At 44.9% G+C, this 16036-nt stretch overlaps 1 long non-coding RNA gene across 1 annotated transcript; it reads left to right on the top strand.

Moving 5' to 3' along the window:
- Positions 1–754: 754 nt before the first annotated feature.
- LOC146201232 (uncharacterized) lies at positions 755–5750 on the top strand. Its single transcript, XR_014705298.1, has 2 exons — positions 755–1225; positions 1785–5750. It is a non-coding gene; the product is annotated as an uncharacterized LOC146201232 (long non-coding RNA).
- The last annotated feature ends 10286 nt before the right edge of the window (positions 5751–16036 follow it).

Genomic DNA, 16036 nt, shown 5'->3' with positions numbered 1-16036 from the left:
CATATTGTCTTTCTGATTGGCTCTGAAAAGAGTCACGTGCTTCAAACTTGTGGCGCGAAACAATCAGTTGAGGCAAGCACTTTTAGCGGTTACGTCAAAATGACGTAGCCGTGAAAATTGATTTCAACCGGAGCTATCCTTGTTGCCTGGATGACGAATACGAATGATTTTGGAGTGGAAGCAAAGTTACTGATGGTGGTTTGGAGAACACTTACGCTCGATTAACCAATGTGATGAAAATAATGGCATACTGGGAAGGAGCGGATGCTCAAATTTGATTGGCTGGAGCTATGTCACGTGAAACACGTGATACGCAAGCATATTTAGGTTACGTCAAATTGACGCGTCATGACGTAACTGATGTGCCGCCATTACCGAAAATGCTGACGTTTGGCTAGTTTGGCCGCCATAATTTCGCCGAGTGGCGAGGTGCCCGAATTATGCTAATGAGACTATGGCGACAGGCAAGCTGATTTATGCAGCCGTTAGCCTACCGTAGTTTCTTAGCTTGTTATTAAAAGTAAAAGGATAACTTTATATACACCTTGCATGGCTTTTTAAACGCAATAGAAAGGCAAATTATGAGCGCGTATGAAATAAAGGAGGCTTGAGACAATCTCCAATGGGGGCAGAAGCGTGCGGCCGCGTGACGGCGCTAACTGCTTTCTCATTTCAAACCCTTTCTTCCCATGGTAAGAAATCATTGGTCTGCGCGGTTATGATAACCCAGCAATGGCGGCGGCCGTGGAGGGAGGCATGGAGGGAGGTACGCTTACAATATAGTGAACTAGAATATATATTCTAGTTCACTATAGCTTACATGGAGGAAAGAAAGAACTTGTACGCTTATGAGTGGTCTTCGTGCCGTTCGTCGTCTGCAAGTAGTAATCGAGGATTTGCTGCAGCACAGCAATGCTGTCAAATTGTCTTGAAAGATAGCTCGTCAGTTCAGTCAGATCAGTCATCTGACGAGGAGTGCGGTGTGGCGGCTTTGCAAGCTCCGAGGCGAGAATTGCCCTGCGCTCGGAGTGTTGAACTGTTGAGCTACTGGTGTTTCGGGTGTGATCGCCAGTGGTGAACACCGCTGATGTTGGATGGCACGAAATGTATTCGTTCGGCCGAGCCACGAGCTCCCGGAATGTGTCGGGCTTCTCGATGGGTGTCGACCAGCAAGGCAACGCAGTCAATCTGCTGGAAATGGTGCAGCACGTCGAGCATCACAGAGGTAAGTGTAATAGGAAAACCTGTAAAGGTGACTGTTCATACAGCGTCATTCGCATTCAAGTTGTACGCAGGCGGGAAATGACTGAAGATTAAAGGAATACTTACAGGACGCATGCGGCGAATCCGATATTTTTAATCAACATTTTGCGTTGCTTTTAGCTGCATATTTCTACGACGCATTATAATTTTCTTCAACTTCTCTACACTGCACGAACTTAAAAAAAAAAAAACTGAATGTGCTTGTAGTTGTCAAGATTTATTGGTTAGTGGTTTCGACGACCGAGAAAAGAAAAACAAGTGAAATCGCCTGATATAAGTCGTTCCTTTAATTGCAAAAAAAAAAAAGTTAGCCGTCACAATACAATTTCCGCCACCAAGCCGTCTTTACCCGTTACGGAAATGGTTCACAATTAGGTTTAGGTTTTGCACTGACCATTTCTTGCATTCATAAATTACACTTTACCGCAGCATAGCTTGCAGCTTTGATGATTTTGAATGTTCCTGTGCAATGCGTGTTTGATATTTTATTTGCATATAATTTATGCACTAAACATTTGCAGGTGATCGTGTGGACCTTGTGCAGCCGTTGCAGCACTTCCGATCCGAGTCATTATGTGGGCGAGAAGTCCTGGGGCCATATTCAACATCATTAACCTCTCTGCTAGGCTTGTATAATCTGGGAGGCTAGGCCTTGTCCCTGGACGGCCACATCAGATGTGAAGTGCTATGCAGATGGACAGCTCTTTTTGAAGATCGTTACAGCTTGTAGTGTGTGCAGATCACATGACATTGACGCCACCTGCAAATGGTAATCGCAGCAGGAACATCAACAAGTACAAGGAAGAGGACGTGCAACATTTATATTAACTCGGACAGGAACAACTTGATCACCTGCACTTGAGATTTTCACTCGCTGTCATAATTTTGATATATGCCACAAGTGATCAATGTGCACATTCTTACTGTGTCATGTTCGATAGCATACTGCTGAAAAGCCGTCCAAGTCTTAATTTTTTCTGTGGTTTTGAGATATAACCATCTCTTTGGTGTACATTTTGTTGATAGCATGTGCAAGAACCAAGTTCAGCTTTGGGGTGGCGCAGTGGTTACGGCGCTCGACTACTGTTCCCAAAGACGCGGGATCGAATCCCGGCCTCGGCGGCCGCTTTTCGATGGAGGCGAAAAGCAAGGCGCCCGTGTTCTGTGGGATGTTAGTACACGTTAGTGTGATGTTAGAACCCCAGGTGGTCGAAATTTCCGGAGCCCTCCACTACGGCGTCTCTCATAGCCTGAGTCGCTTTGGGACGTTAAACCCCACAAACCAAACCAAACCTTTCCTTGGTTCTATAATTTTTTCTACCATCTGTAGACATACTGAGTGTATTCTTCTATAAGTGCTGTGGCCCTTGCTGAGAGCTGTCATTCTTTGTTGTATACTTTGCTTTTTTGTGTTCTGCTTAAACTCAGTGTGCATTTTATTAAGTGCTCCATGTCTATGAAACACAGGAAGGTACAAAAACGTTCTCCTTCTACCTCCAGAAGTGCTATTCTGAGTAGGACGTGCGTGCACCAATAGTTCACAATTCACTTTGATGTTTGTGGCAAGCAGGCAGTCTGCGATGTACTACTTCAGTGAGAATATTTGACATACGTGCACCCTGGTGGATGTGTCTGCAGTCATTTACCATTGCAGAGTCCATTTCGTTACACCTATCTTGTGTGCTACTAGGGTGAAACGTGAGGTGCCCACTGTGTTTTTCCACAAACTGCAGAGTGAAGCGAGCTGTGCTTCTTTGTATTTGGTTGCCTTTATGCTTGTTTTCTATTGCTTCCTTCATATGCTGAATGTAGATGAACAGCAATCAACTAGTTTTCCCAAGGATAATTTGTGCATCTATTTGGTGGTCATTGTCTTTCATTGTTGTATGCACGAAAATTGAGGCCCCCGCCAACTTGTCAACCCATTTTGGCAATTTTAGATTCCACTTTTGCAAAATTTGCCAGTTTCATTTTGCACTGCAATTACTGATGCTTTTTAGTGATGTTAATCAAGATCCCAGATAACCTGTTTAACCTCTGCATCATTTGTGTGGCTCGGCTATCAATGAACATTTTTGTATTCTTCAGTTTTTTTACAAAGGCAACTATTGACTTCTCTGTTTTGTAACTAGGTGATATTGATGTGTATGTGCACCCACTGGCAAAAGTTCTTGAAGGTGGCTTTGCAGGGGAAAGAATGCATTCATTTGTGTACGAGATAAATTGCTTGACATTTCATGTTTCACTATATAACCCATAGTCACAATAATGATGCACAAGTGCAGGAATGAAATAAAAACTTTTTGATAAGATTGTCCTTCATAAATTTTTGACTGCAGCTCTACAAAATGCTTTGCTCCTTTTGTGCATTGCTACATATCTTGTTCCATAAAATATCTCCCTCAATGATAGTGTTGTGTGTAGACCTTCCGTACCCCTATTATGAGGCTGCTATCTGGGCCAGTTGCTTCTTGACACATTCTTGCTGCTGCCACATGCCCACCGGCACTCACATATGTTAAAAGAGGGTTGGTAAAGCTCACATATTCATGCTCTAAGCCACTGGAGCATGGCTTCATCACTCGAGATGTTTATCGAATGATTGCAGCTGTGTATAACTGCTTCATTATTTTTTTCTGTTAGTTGCTTTTGTAGCCTTATCTTCATTGTTCTTTGTGAGCTTTAAATTGAGAATTTTAAGGAAGGGGCATAAATTTTATGCCAATCACTTTCATTTCATTTATGTAGAAGCACTTTCAAGGAAACTTTTGTTTCATCATCACTTTTCAACATTTTGTACCATTGTGCTAGTACTGAGTTGTATAACTTTTTGCTCTCATAAGTGACAGCTGCACTAGTTTTACTTACACCTATCCTATTGTCACATGTGTTTTCTACGTTATCTAGTATCCCTATGCTTTCCTATTATATCAGCTTCAGCAATCCTCTCTGCATTTAACCCTCAGAATGTGTTTCATATTTTGCACGTCTGCTATGTGTACAGCCTAAATTGAACACCACAATATATTCTTAAGATTGCATTCAAAAGATAACTTCCTGAAGGTACAATCCTATTGAACACAGTAGATGTCATACTATCCATAAGTGAGCCATTCTTTTTCATGATGTATTGAAGAATTTGTGAACAAAGCGATTTCATTTTATCTTGACCACATTCATCTGTTGTTTCTGTGGTACAGCCTCTACCACAGCTGCATCTATAACTTGGCTGTTGGCACTGTGGTCAAATGTCTTGTGAGCCAGCAGAGCCTAATGTAGCGTAGATGTTCAGCTATTGGCTTCTTCCTTTTTTTTTTGATGCAGCAACGTTAAAGCCTCTTTTCTGCACAAAACATGACGTTGTGAGTGGAAAATCTTGGGCACATTTCAGACAGGCGACATGGCCGAGTACTCAATGTGATGTCTCTGGCTTCACCTTTGAGATGAATGTGTGAGGTGATAAACCTTGCAGGATCTTTGGGTAATAAGACAGGCAACCCTTAGGCCATGGAAACGCATTCGTACAGCTTGGTTAGAGTGGGCTTTATAGGTATCCAGACAAGTGGTCTTCCACATAATTGGATAACTTACAGGCATAGGCTACTGATATGTATCATAGAATAAATACTAGGTGTTAGCAGTAGCAAAGTCGATTCACACGAATGAGAGTCTGCAGACAGGAGCCATAAAAGCTGTTGTGTCATAGCGGTAAATGCTGAGCTTGCGTGTCCCCACAATTGTTTTTAGAGCATGAAGTTTTCAAGTGCTGTGCTGGTTTGCCTGATAGCCGTCACATTGAGTGACTTGCTGAAATAATGCTTAAGGCTTGTCTTCCTGAGACAAACATTTCTGCTTTTTGGTAGACTGCATAAAGGGAACATTCTAGGTGTGGCAGGCATTTATGCACAGATAAAATCATTCTTACACACACTATAACTACCTTTGCCCTGTCCATTACAGAATCGGGGAATACTTGCTCTGTCCCAGGTGCCGACTACCATTTAAATGACATTGAGTTCCATAATCTTTGATACTGGTAATACTGCGGAACGCATAGCATCCCTTGACTGTAGTTGCAGCCTAGTGGTTTGAACATTTGGGGACCAATCCTCAGTGGTGTTTTGTACTCATTGGTAAAACAGTGGGTGCTTGCTTTGCTAGTGCCGGGGTTATCTTGGGCCAAACACTTGGAGAATGGGTTTTTGACCCTATCTTGTGTTCCCTTGCTTTGTATAACTAATTTCTCTTCTTTGGTCTCCAAGGCCGTGCCACCTTTCAGATATGGCGATGAGCTGTACAACAATACTGTAATTACTTGAATGTGTGACAGCCTTTCATTTTAGGCTGTGTATTGTAGAGTGTGCAGTGCTGTAAATAAAATTTGTATTGTTTTGTATATTGTAATTTTCAGTTTTCTTATGTCAGGTGCATGTAAAACAAAATGCCAAAAAGTACCGAAAGCAAATGATACACCAATTGTTAGTCGACGACGAGCTGTTTAAAGCTACAGGGAATGTGTTACGTGAGTAGCAGGTCTCTTAAAGTGTGCATGTTTTACCAAAATAAAGGACAGAAGCTATACTGCAACCTGTTGGAAAAACCATGCATACAAGACACACTAGCTGCAAATCATACGCTCATTTAAATCACGTTTAGTTTTTCAATGATATGCAATCAGAATGTCGAAAAAGTAAATTTCATGCTTTATTCCCATATTTATACCAATATTCAGGTGAGGTTCATTTGAGCATGTTTTTGAGTCAGAGTTAGACAATTGCACGTTGGACATTATGCATTGCTGGAAGAGCACACAGGGGATGGCAAAGCCAATACAAATCGTATTCAGATATGTGGCGCAAACAAACACAAACACAGGAGAAGATACACACCACACGCGCCCTCAAGCCGTTATTTTGAGATACCAATACAAATCATACAGTATTATCACCTGGCATTAATGAACCTTTGCCAAAAAATTCAGAACACCACCCTGATGTGCTGCAGGCCACATCAGCCTTGCAATTCATGCCTCTCTTTGTCTAATATTGTCCCCGTGCATGCTTCTGTTTTTCTTTTTTGTTCCTGTGACTTTTTACTTATGGTGTCCTTAAAGTCACGCTTGTTTTCCCCTTTGGCTCCCTTGCTTCACTCAGAGACAGGTTCGGGCTTTGTGTAGCATGTGCACTGGTTAATGTGTGCATGAATGCTACATTCAATGACAATTGCTTCAAGAAAATGGTTTCCATACTGCATCTGGCTCATTGTAATTAGGCATCATATATCATATTCACTCTTCATGTCTGTTCCTTCACTTCCTGAGCGTCAAATAGTATATGTGAAGGCATTTGTCTAGCCGACCTCATCACCCTTCTCTCCTCTGAGGAATCTTGCTGCACTGAAAGAAAGTGCCGGATGCTATTGCAAGTGCAAAACTGGTAAACAGTAGCAAAGGAACTAGGCTGTACCTGACAAATTTGGTTTCTCTTGTGACATTGTGGTGTGATGTGCACCTGCATCAGACGAGCAGTGTTGCTACTTTTATAAAATGTTTTTATGCAACATGCTCAGAAACCAAGCAGAATAATACCGACAGATTTTTTTTTTATTTTAACGAGGTAATTAATACATCTGCCACAACACAGTGACACTCTGCATGCGGTGAAATGTGCATACAGCGTGCTATGTCTAATTCAGGGCAAATTAAATGCCATCAGCGTGAAAGCTAACCTGTTGCTGCCAGTGGGCATCTGGATACACTTTTTATTGCATTTTCATTGCTGCCAGAAAATCTTATCTGCTTATTTTTGCGGCTGCGTGAAAACTTCCCCGCCGCGATGGCTCAGTAATGATTATAGACGCTCGGCTCTCTGACCCGCAATATGTGCGTAGCCCGGCTACGACGATCGCATTTCGATGGAATTAACACGCTAAAGGTGGTCTGATGTCAGCACATATGCTAAGACCGCCAGATATATGGCCTAATCGAGCTCTCCACTATGCGTGTTTTCACTACGCCGCTCCACCGGGCCGATATCCGCACGCTACGCCACTGAAGCCGACACGTATACCCGTAGCAGACTTGCTAACATGATGGAAACGTTGGCCTGCCGCAGGCAGTTTCCAACGACAGTGATACCCTGAGAAGGCCAGCGTTGTCGTCGGACAGGTGCGTCTCTTCTCTAGAGGCAACTGCAGCCCGAAAATCTGTTGGGCGCTTCCAATTCTTAGTATTCGTAAACAAATTCTTTAATCCTGATACTCGCCGATTTCTCTGCGCGACTAAGTCCATAAATGAAACACGCACAGCTAGCCACATGCAGGCATCTCAAGTAAGGCATCGCTCACACTTGACGACCGGCTGTTTGTGGGGTTTGCGTCGAGTACCGCCGTTCGCTCAGCCTATAGCTGCTGCTGGACGTCCGACAGCGTGTGTACTATGATGCACTGTGGTCGCAACTACCGTAACTATAATAGTACAGTACAGCCGCAACGTATACGTATCTCACTATCTCCTCAGCCTTGCCCTGCCGCGCGACGCGTATATGCAGCGTAAACACTGTTCGCACCGACCCTTCAGCTTCTTTGCATCGCAGCGTTGGCATTTTTGTAATCGGCGCCAAGTAGCAGACGACGGCGTTATTTTTTGTAACTTTTTTTTCCTCGTTTTTTAAATTTCGTCATCAATTTCTGTTTATACGTGTTTTAGCGCCGCCCCAATTTTCACGTCACGGGTATACGTCACAACATGGCCGAAAAGGCGAATATCCAGGATCGGGCCCCCGGTCATCCTCATAATAAAGGTTTTTGAATGAATGAATAAACTCGCACCCCGTGACTATCGCTTCGCGGCGGGCCGTCCAGGCCACGCGTTCCGGCCGTCATTCGTGCTAAGTCGCTAAGTATGTGGGCGGCTGTACGCGACCGGAAGCTACGCCGGCAACGAAATGATCCAGCAGAGCATCATCTTCCGAAGCAAACGAACAATTTGACGCTAGCTCCGCGGCAACAAATTCATGAACAGACTCGCCTGTGTTTTGCCTGCGGCGGTGAAAACGATGACGCTCGCCGATAATATTGCACGACGTCGAAAACTGCACAGTAATTCGGCGAATGCAGAGTCGTATTCGTCAGGAGGGGCCACGACAGACTTGTCATATGGTGAGGGCTGCGGCACATGGCGCTGGTCCCTGCATGTAACGTCTGATAAACACGCTGGCCTCTCGCCCCAAAACAATGCTAAAGAATAGCCTTGCGTTGCTCTGGCTGGAATGCGGCGGCTCCGGATGCCACCATTGGTACACGCTGAACATCTGCTCCCATGGCAATAACGGACGGCCGGGCGTCGGAAGGAAAAACGGTGGTGGGGCAAGCCCGGTGACCCTCATATGATGGCGGATCCGGATGATGCAGCGGGTTCACAACATATATCCAACGTTACTCATATATATCCTAGTCGCCAATGTGATGTTTTTGAAGGTGGAAGCAGACTCCAGCAACCCGTTTATTCACACATAATAATAATAATAATAATAATAATAATAATAATAATAATAATAATAATAATAATAATAATAATAATAATAATAATAATAATAATAATAATAATAATTGGTTCACAGCAAAAGAAAAGGCGCAGTATCTGTCACACGTTCCGTGGACATCTGCACCGTGCCGTAAGAAAAGGAAGGAGGGAAGCGGAGAGAGAGAAAGAGAAATTCAAGGGCTGACGTAGTGGAGGGCTCCGATCGAGTAATTTCGACCACCTGGGGATCTTTAACGTGCACTGACATCGCACAGCACACACACGGCCTCTGCCTTCGCCGCTCTGCGCAAGTTCTATTGTTACCGTATTCAGATATGTGGCGCAAACAAAGACAAACACAGGAGAAGATCCACAACACACGTGTTTGTCTTTGTTTGCGCCACATATCTGAATACGATGATCACCAACTAGCCTCTCAAGCCGTTATTTTGAGATATCTATTGTTACCTTTTGCTCCAAAATAGAGCTACAAAAATAGAGCTGTTAACTTTAATGACACAATTTCTAATATAATTTTGAAGTAAGTGTATCGGATTGATTACACATGCATATATAGACTACACAGAGAGCAAATGTTTTATTGCAGAACTCTAAATGTTGACAACATATCACTTACGTGGATGCCCGTCTTGAATGGATATATGTATGTGGACATGATTGCGCTGTTATACAAACTAGAGCGGCGAAGTGACGGTGCACGTTTTTAGAACCCCGTACGTCATTTAGCTCTTACAGTAGTACAGCTTCAAAACCAAGGTTGTTCGCTTTCGCTTGAACAACAAACGCATTGTTCAGATCGGGCAGATTGAGCTCATTCATTCATTCATTCATTCATTCATTCATAAATCTTTATTCACAATGATGCAGAGGCCCAATGGGAAAGTGGGCGGGTTAGGTGAAGTGAGGGCGCCGGACTCCTTCGTATTTGTCTTGTAATATCGCTGGAATGCAGGGCGGATGTGAGTGGCTTCAGACGGCAGCGGAGAACGTGAGAAGGCATCAGTATGGACATGTTTACGGCCAGAACGATAGACGACGTTAATGTCGTATTCTTGGAGCTTGGTTTGGTTTGTGGGGTTTAACGTCCCAAAGCGACTCAGGCTATGAGAGGCCGTAGAGTATCAAAACCAAACGGGCTAGTCGATCGGAGGTATCTTTCAAAGAAGACCGCCACCAAAGGGATCGTGATGATCGGTGACATCAAAAGAGCGCCCATACAATTAGTAGGGGCGAAATTTAGCTATTGCCCAGAGGATGGCTAAGCACTCTTCTCGGTAACGGAATAAACTCCAGCTTTGTTAGGGTGCAGCTGGCGTAAGCGACAATCAACGTACTCGACAAAGCCAGACTTCCGCTGAGAGAGTAATGTACCGAGGCAGACGCCGCTGCTATTGATATGGATTTCCGTGGAAGCAGGGTCGAAATGACGCAGGATTGATTTGATTGATTTATAGGAAGGGAAAGGCGCGGTAAGTGCCTCACTTGTTTTCTGTGGACACCTCAACCGCGCCGTAAGGGTAGGAAGGAAGGTGGGAGTGAAAGTGGAAAGAGAGAAAGAGGAGCCGTAGTGGAGGGCTGCGGAGTAATTTCGACCACCTGGGGATCTTTAACGTGCGATGTCAGCGCACGTTAAAGATCCCCAGGTGGTCGAAATTACTCCGTAGCCCTCCACTACGGCTCCTCTTTCCACTTTCACTTCCACCATCACACTATCTTTAACGTGCTGCAGCGGTAGCGTAGCGGCAGAACATCCGCCTCGCATGCAAGAGAACCGGGGTTCAAATCGCGGTGCCGCACAATTCTCCACCGGATTAAAAAAAAAATCCGCGTGTCGATGGAATTGCATAAACAGGTTTGGGGTGCGACCTGATGCAGGTGAATACCTCCGGCAACGCACTCCCTCACCAGAACAGGAGTTGGCCACCCTGGTGCAGTAATTGGCCATGACCTCTCATGATAAGCTCCATAAAACCCCGGCCCTCAGTCACCAGCGGCTGCGGAACAAATGACCACGGCGGCGGTCAGACCTGTGACGCAGCAGGGGGTGCTAAGAACTTCTGGCTCCGCTGGACAGGCCGCCATTGGAAACTGACCCTGGCAACGTTTAACGTTAGAACCCTGTAGCTAGTGAAGCTAGCTTAGCAGTACTGTTAGAGATACTAGAAGGTATGAAATGGGATGTCATAGGGCTTAGTGAGGTTAGGAGGCCGAATGAGGCATATAGTGTACTGAATGATGGGCATGTACTGTGTTATCAAGGCTTACGAGAAAGGCGACAACTAGGAGCATAGTTTCCTTGTCAATAAGTATATAGCGGGTAGTATAGATGAACTGTGCAGCATTAATGAGAGGGTGGCAGTCATCGCAATTAGGCCTAATAAGCGGTATAAACTGAAGTTTGTACAGGCCTATGCACCTACATGTAGTTATGATGACCAGGCAGTTGAAAGCTTCTACGAAGATGTAGAATCGGCAATGCGAAAAGTAAAGACGCAGTATATTGTACTAATGGGCGACTTCAATGCCAAGGTAGGAAAAAGCAGGCAGGAGACCAGGCAGTAGGTGACTATGGCATTAGTTCTAGGTATGGCAGGGGGGAGTTACTAGTTGAGTTTGCAGAGCACAATAACTTACGAATCATGAATACCTTCTTCAGCAAATGCAAGAACCGGAAATGAACATGGAAAAGTCCTAACAGGGAGACTAAAAATGAAATTGACTTCATAATGTGTTCAACCCCCGCCATTGTGCAAGATGTAGAGGTAATTGGGAAAGTGCGATGCAGTGACCACAGGATGGTGAGGTCCCGAATTAGCCTAGATCTGAAGAAGGAACGCAATAGATTAGTACGAAAGAAACCCATCAACGAATTAGCGGTGAGGGGGAGGGCAGAAGAGTTCAGGATATCGCTACAGAATAGATATTCGGCTCTAAGCGAGGATGGCGGCATTACCCTAGAAGCAATGAACAATAACTTCAGAGATATCATTACGGAGTGTGCGGTAGAAGTAGGCGGTAGGATAGTTAGAAAGGATACCGGTAAGCTGTCTAAGGAGACGAAAGATTTGATTAAGAAACGCCAGAGTATGAAAGCTTCCGATCCAACAGACCAGATCGAATTGGCCAAGATATCAAAGCTAATCAATAAGCGCAAGGTGGCTGATATAAGGAAGTATAACATGGAGAAAATCGAGCATGCTGTAAAGAACGGGGGAAGCCTTAAAGCGGTAAAGAAGAAATTGGGCATAGGCAAAAACCAGATGTATGCGATAAGGGACAAGGCGGGCAACGTCATCACCAATATGGACAAGATAGTCAAAGTAGCCGAGGAGTTCTATACTGATCTCTACAGCAGCCAAAGTAGTCAGGACCGTAACGAGATTGGCGGCAGGGAAAAACAGTCAGACGTTCCACCAGTGACGAAGGATGAGGTCAAGAAAGCATTAGAATTTATGAAAAGGGGGAAATCAGCTGGAGAGGATCAGATAACTACTGATTTGCTAAGGGATGGGGGGGATAGCGTGCTAGAAAAACTGGCCACCCTGTATACGCAGTGCATGGGGTCATCGACGGTACCGGAACCATGTAAGAATGCAAACATTATCCTCATTCATAAGAAAGGGGACTCTAAGGACCTTAAAAATTACAGACCAATCAGCTTACTGTCTGTTACGTATAAGGTATTTACAAGGTAATCGCTAATAGAATCAGGACAACCTTAGACTGCAATCAAGCAAATGATATATCAAGCAGCTAGGTTTCGGAAACGGTACTCTACTATCGATCATATCCATACCATCAATCAGGTGATAGAAAAATGCTCGGAATATAACCAGCCCTTATACATAGCATTCATTGATTACGAAAAAGCATTTGACTCAGTTGAAACATCGGCGGTGATGCAGGCGTTGCGAAATCAGGGAGTAGACGAGCCGTACGTGAAAGTGCTGGAATATATATATATATATATATAGTGGCTGCACAGCAACCATAGTTCTGCATAAGGAAAGTAACAAAATTCCCATAAGGAAAGGTGTTAGGCAAGGAGACACAATCTCCACACAGCTTGCTCTAAGCAAGCTGAATTCCAAGTCTCTGAATACTTCCTTAGAGGAAGTATTCAGAGACTTGGAATGGGAGCAGTTAGGGATAAGGGTAGATGAAGAATACCTCAGTAATGTGCGACTTGATGATGACATTGCCTTGCTAAGCAACTCGGGGGATGAACTGCAAATGATTGATGACCTAGACAAGAAAAGTAGAAAGATAGGCTTGAAAATCAATATGCAGAAGACTAAGGTAATGCTCAACAGCCTCGGAAAGGAACAGCAGTTTACATTAGGTAGCGAAGTACTGGAAGTAGTAGGCGATTATGTCTACGTACAGGACAGGTAGTAACCGCAGATCCGGACCATGAAAAGGAAAGAACAAGAAGAATAAGATTGGGAAGGAGCGCATTTGGCAAGCACTCGCAGATTATGACTAGCAGCTTACCGTTATTCCTCAAGAGGAACGTATACAACAGTTGCATCTTACCTGTACTCACCTATGGGGCTGAAACGTGGAGGCTAACCAAGAACATTCTATATAAATTGAGGACAACCCAGAGGGCTATGGAACGAAAAATGGTAGGGATAACATTAAGAGATAGGAAGCGTGCAGAGTGGGTCAGAGAAATAACTCAAGTTACCGACATTCTAGTGGAAATTAAGAAGAAGAAATGGGCATGGGCGGGACATGTAGTGCTAAGAGAGGATAACCGATGGTCGCTTAGGGTAACAAATTGGATTCCAAGAGAAGGAAAGCGTAGCAGGGGGCGGCAGAAAGTTAGGTGGGCGGATGAGGTTAAGAAGTTCGCGGGGGTCAAGTGGATGCAGCTAGCACAGAACCGGGTTAAGTGGAGAAATATGGGAGAGGCCTTCGCCCTGCAGTGGGTATAGTCAGGCTAATGATGATGGTGATCTTTAACGTGCGCTGACATCGGGATGGCCTGGCCCTACGGGGCTGGGGCTGGTACTCCCCTGATGGGGCTTGGGCAGGTGGGTCACCGCCGCTTGCGGCGGGGGCTATCCTGCCACAGAATTTTTATCTGTTGTAAGCCGTCATTGCACCCGCCACCGTTTCGGTGGTGGACGACGGCTGTTGCTGCGGCGCGCGTCTGTCTCTCCCTCTTCCTTTTCTTTCCTCTCTATTTTCTCTTCTGTCTGCACGAGGCAGCGGAGGTGTCTCAGCTACAGAGCCAATAGCAGGCCCGTGTATTTTCTTTTCCTTCTTCCTACATGCCACAACAGCAACAGCAACTGATATCGCACAGCACACGGACGCCTCATCGTTTCGCCTCCATCGAAACGCAGCCGCCGAGCAGGATTGGCAGAGTCGTCAGAACGCTGGCGGAGTGTCGCGAAGGCTTCATCACAGCTAATGCACCATGCTGAAAGGTCGTGGCTGAACAGAAGCTGTCAGAATGTCGATGATAGTGGCGAAATTGCGAACGAGCGAAGCGGTTGAAGTAAGACCAGAGGCCGGCGTACGATGCTGCGGAGTTCTTTCATAGCGGGCTTAAGGAATTATTCCGCCACAGCGCGCAACTTTGCCGGATCCGGAAGAACGCCATCCTTGGAGACGACATGTCCAACAGCTGCCGAGCTCCGAAGCGGCAAATTTAGTGGAGACCAGCGTCGGTCTTAAGGCAGCGACAGTCTTAAGGCACTGGAGGTGAGATGGAAAATCGGGAGAAAAGATACGGTATATGAGAACGTCGTCCAGTAACAAAGGCCTGCAAATGTGCCATTTGAGGTCTAGCTCGTCTACCATATGCGTAGAATGTGGCGGGGCATTGCACAGGCCGAATGGCATGACATTAAATGCATATAGAACCCATCAGGCGTGACGAAAGCGGTTCTTGGTGGCTGTGCAGCTGAATGCATGGACTCCGGCGAACACTGCCCAAGCAGCACGCCGTCAATGGACCGCCACTGGTCCAATATTGGGATATATTGGTCCCAATATTGGTCAATATTGGCGTCTGATGGGGGCGCACAAAGAGCCAAGATATATTGCCAACCAATTTGACCGGCTCTCCTATCAAAACCAGTATTGACATACTGCCTTGTTTACTGGCATTCAATGACACTCAATGGCTACTCAATATTTTCCACCCAAGCTCACTCCCTGGTTTTTGTATCACGGCTATCCCGCCAAGCTCACTGGCCATCCAATATCTTGTTTCCATGCTTATTCACTGTATATTTACAACTGGCATCCAGCCAGATTTATCGGCTACCCAATATTTCCAATCCAATCTTGCCCAGTGGTTTTGCATTATTGACATCCAGCCACAGCAATTGGTAATCCGGCACATTATAGTGCTGAATGTTTCAATAATCAGTACTACGGCTAGTTGCTATTTCGTGCTATGGCTAATAGGCAACTACAAAGCCATCCCATGCGTATGCAGTGCTGATATTTTTCATGTAGCTTTTTATTGAAATAAAGCATGCTGAGAATATTCATGCACAGAAAATAATACAGCTGAAAGGTTCATTGCATGGTGATTTATTAGGTGTGCATGGGTTACAGGGCATGGAATTATTTAGGCAGAACTCTTAGACTTCAGTGCTCCTCCTGTTTTTGCGTCCCTTGGCAAGGTGTTCTCAGGTCCCAGGTTGGAGGAAGGCGCTGAGTTCATCGCAGCTTCTTTTGTGGTCGGTTGTAGGGGCAGCAGCTCCCGGCAGCCTTTAAAGATATGGACTCGAGCAGCATGCATAACAATGTATTTCCTTTCGCAGATGGCACCTGGAAGTAAAAGCAACATTCATAAATCCCATTAAGAGAGAAAACTTTTGGAAAGTGGAAGTACAGCTAGACAGTGGAGTAAAAATTCAAAATAAAGCACCACCTGTTGGCCCTCAGGCAACTTTCCTGTCTGGTTTACCCAGGTTGAAATAAGCTTCATACTCGGTGAGGCCGGCCATATTAACTTGGTTACATTGGTTTCGACATCTGGCAGTGCACGGCTTTCCATGTGGATGTGTTGTTGATGCTTAAAACATAAAACAAATGATTCCGTTATCTATTCGTTAGACGGTAGTCAGTGCTTGCCTCCTTCTAAGTGCCTTTGTGATCGAACACCTGTAGAAGAAAGACGTCGTCATAACTGCATGTTTCAAATAAATAGCTTTCCTTTGAAAAGTTTTCGTTAGGGTACATTGCCGCAAGAACTAAAAGAAA

Source organism: Amblyomma maculatum, chromosome 2 (genome assembly GCF_055883805.1).
Source record: "Amblyomma maculatum isolate TAMU_Amacu chromosome 2, ASM5588380v1, whole genome shotgun sequence".
Classification (NCBI taxonomy): domain Eukaryota; kingdom Metazoa; phylum Arthropoda; class Arachnida; order Ixodida; family Ixodidae; genus Amblyomma; species Amblyomma maculatum.
The sequence above is the reverse complement of the archived record's forward strand: the minus strand, read 5'-3'. Positions and strand labels throughout refer to the sequence as shown.